This window comes from Silene latifolia, chromosome Y, assembly GCF_048544455.1.
Source record: "Silene latifolia isolate original U9 population chromosome Y, ASM4854445v1, whole genome shotgun sequence".
In the NCBI taxonomy this organism is placed as follows: Eukaryota; Viridiplantae; Streptophyta; class Magnoliopsida; order Caryophyllales; family Caryophyllaceae; genus Silene; species Silene latifolia.
In genome coordinates this window covers 151110338-151113375 of record NC_133538.1, presented here as the reverse complement: position 1 = coordinate 151113375, position 3038 = coordinate 151110338, and positions in this window count along the sequence as shown.

The following is a 3038-nucleotide window of genomic DNA, read 5'->3' as shown; positions in this document are numbered from 1 at the left end:
AACCTAAGATTTTGAACATTATGAGTGTCATGGAATTTTTCCAGAATGTTCATGAGTTTAAATTTCAAATTTTGAATTTATTTGAAATTTTGTGGTTTATTTGAAGTTTAATAGCTTATTTTTGTAATTTTTGGTCCATTTATGAACAATTTTATAAAATATGGGTTAATTATGGTCAAATTATTAGTGAAGACTAAATTTTGAGTCCTAAGAGGTTAGGGTAATTAACTTATGCATAAATATGAGTTTATGTATTTACGATATTGGCTAATTAAAAGGCGATTTAGCATAAAAATTGAGCATGTTCATACATATTATAATGCTGCATTTTTCTTTATGATTGTCATAATTTTAATTTATGTAATTTTACTTAGTATGGCCTTAGATTTAATTGGTATTTCCCGAAATGTATGGGAATATCGATTCGGTTGTAATTTTTATTGTGATCTCGTATCACCGTTTTGTAATTTAATAGATTTATTTTATTTTAGTTACAAATGTATAATAGGAAATTATGTAATTTATTATGTAATTTTATTCATTCCGGAGTTCCAAAAGACGGATTTCTTCAAGAATGACGATACATAAAGACGGTGTTACCTCGAGATGTGTGCCACAACCGAAGTTCAAGGGACCAATGGAGTTGGTTTCCGAATTTGTAATAGTTAAAGAGTTTTTCTATTTTAGGAAAGGCCATACTAGGATTTATTTATTTTATGCTTGCATTTTATTTTATGTCACATGCATCGCTAAATCGCCATAACTAAACATGCATTGTCTTTTATCGAGTTTATCGACCGTGTCAATTAGAATTATCGTAGTTCACCGCTTTAGTTCACTTAAAACGTGATAGATAATAAATTGACATGACCTCTCGCTAAAACTATCAATTGATATATAGCCTTACCAAATAGTAGAAACCATGAAAACCTATTTCGTGAGGGAGTGCACTCGGCCACACCGGGGTACAAACCTTGTTACGTAGGGGAAGTGGGTGATGAATGTTAATCCACCGAATTCATGTTGATGAGGGATGTATCGGCGCCACCGTGCCCAAGTTAATGTGGGTTTGGATCATGGACACATTTATTCGAAATTTGGATTGAACTCAACAAAAGTAGTTGATAAGGGATGTATCGGCCCCACCGTGCCCTTGTCGATGTGTTTTGGGCTATAGATAATTGTTAATGTAATATTATCGACCAAGAGTTCTAAAAGTAGAATCGATTAAACGTTAATCCACCGAGTTATATTGATAAAGGATGTATCGGCCCCACCGTGCCTAAGTCGATATGAATTTGGGTCTTGGAATCATTTATCTAGTTGGGTAGAGGTCACTAGAAAAATGCTTATAACTTGTTTAAATCATACATTTTTACGAGTATTATTAAAACGACAATTGTTTTACTCCTTATATTTTGTTTTGTAGACCACTTCTTTTTCATAACAAATGGCAACACCAACACCAACCCCTAATGCTACACCTCTCGCTACTTCATCTTGGCTCCGATCCTTTATGGATCGATGTAAACTTGAAAAGAATGGGTCAAATTTCTCCGATTAGGATGCCCAACTCAAATTAGCCGCCGAAGGTGACGACAAGCTTCGTTACCTTACCGAGGCCTCTCCACCCGAACCCTCCACTAGGTCCACCGCGGCCACTAGGGAAGCATATGAGGCTTACCAAAAGGAGTCCGCCGCAATGAAAAATGTCTTAATATTTGCGATGGAGGCGGACCTCCAAAGGAGAGCCTTTAAAATGGGCAATGCTAATGAGATTTACTCCAAACTTGTGACCATGTTTTCACAAACTCCGCGGATCGTCCAATATGAGGCGGCCGCGGCATTCTTTGATCTCGACTTCAAAGAGGGCCAAAAGGTTAGCCCTCATGTGCTCAAACTCATGGAGCTTGTCGAGACCTTGAAAATTCAAAAGGTTGAAATCCCCAAAGAACTCATCGTAGATAGGATTCTACACTCCTTGTCCAAAGTCAAGGCATGTGTGCAATTCCGGGTGAATTTCAACATGCAAGACAAGGACGTGTCTCTTGAGGAGTTGCACAAGTTACTTGTGCAAGCCGAGAGGGACATGGGGTTAAATGTGAACCCTCCCAAGGATGTGCTTAACATAAGCACAAAAAGTAAGGGGAAGTTCAAGAAGAGTGGAAGAAAGGGTAAAAAGCAAGCTCCCACATTCACCAAAGCTAAGTCTTGTGAAGCTAGCACCTCCAAAGTCAAGAAGGGTCCTCTTGATAAGTGCCATTATTGTAATGGCATGGGACATTGGAAAAGAAATTGTTCCAAATACCTTGGTGATATCAAAGCTGGAAAGATCACTCCAGTAGGTAAATGACTAACCTTCTTTTATGTTTCTAAATTCAACTATGGTATTATGATGCAAAGTTGTGATAATGTATCTCCCTTTTTTATTGAAAATAGGGCCTCCACCAAGCAAAGAGAAAGGAAAAGAAAAGCAAGCATAAGAAACCATGGAGAAGCTAAGGATAGCTTTTATGGAGCTTTGTTTTTCATTGTCTTGTTTTAAGTTATGTTTTGGATTCTAGAACTTTAAGTTTCCGTGTTCGACATGGAAAAGTATTTTGGATAATGAGTTGTATTTTGGATGATGGTGACTTTGTTTGCAACCCAAGTCACCCGTTTTATCATTTATCCTTTTAATGTTCTAAAATTCATCTTTAAATGCTTGCGTTTTGAAACATAAGATCATTCACTTAAAGGTGATCTAATAGACAATTATAATGACGGGTTTCATTATATGTCCACATGCTTAAGGCTTGTTTATGATCATTTATGAAGCGATTTTGAGTCTATGAACTCTCTTAAAGGTATGTCAATCACCAAGTACACATATAAAATCAATTACTATTAGGCTATCCATGAGATAGTTCTCCTTATACTTCAACATCATTAATTTGTGTCTCATATGCTATCTTTGAATGTTTAGTGTATTTATTCTAAAGATAGAGTGGGAGAAAAATGAGGACACAACACACAAGGCAAGATAAAATTGTGTACTT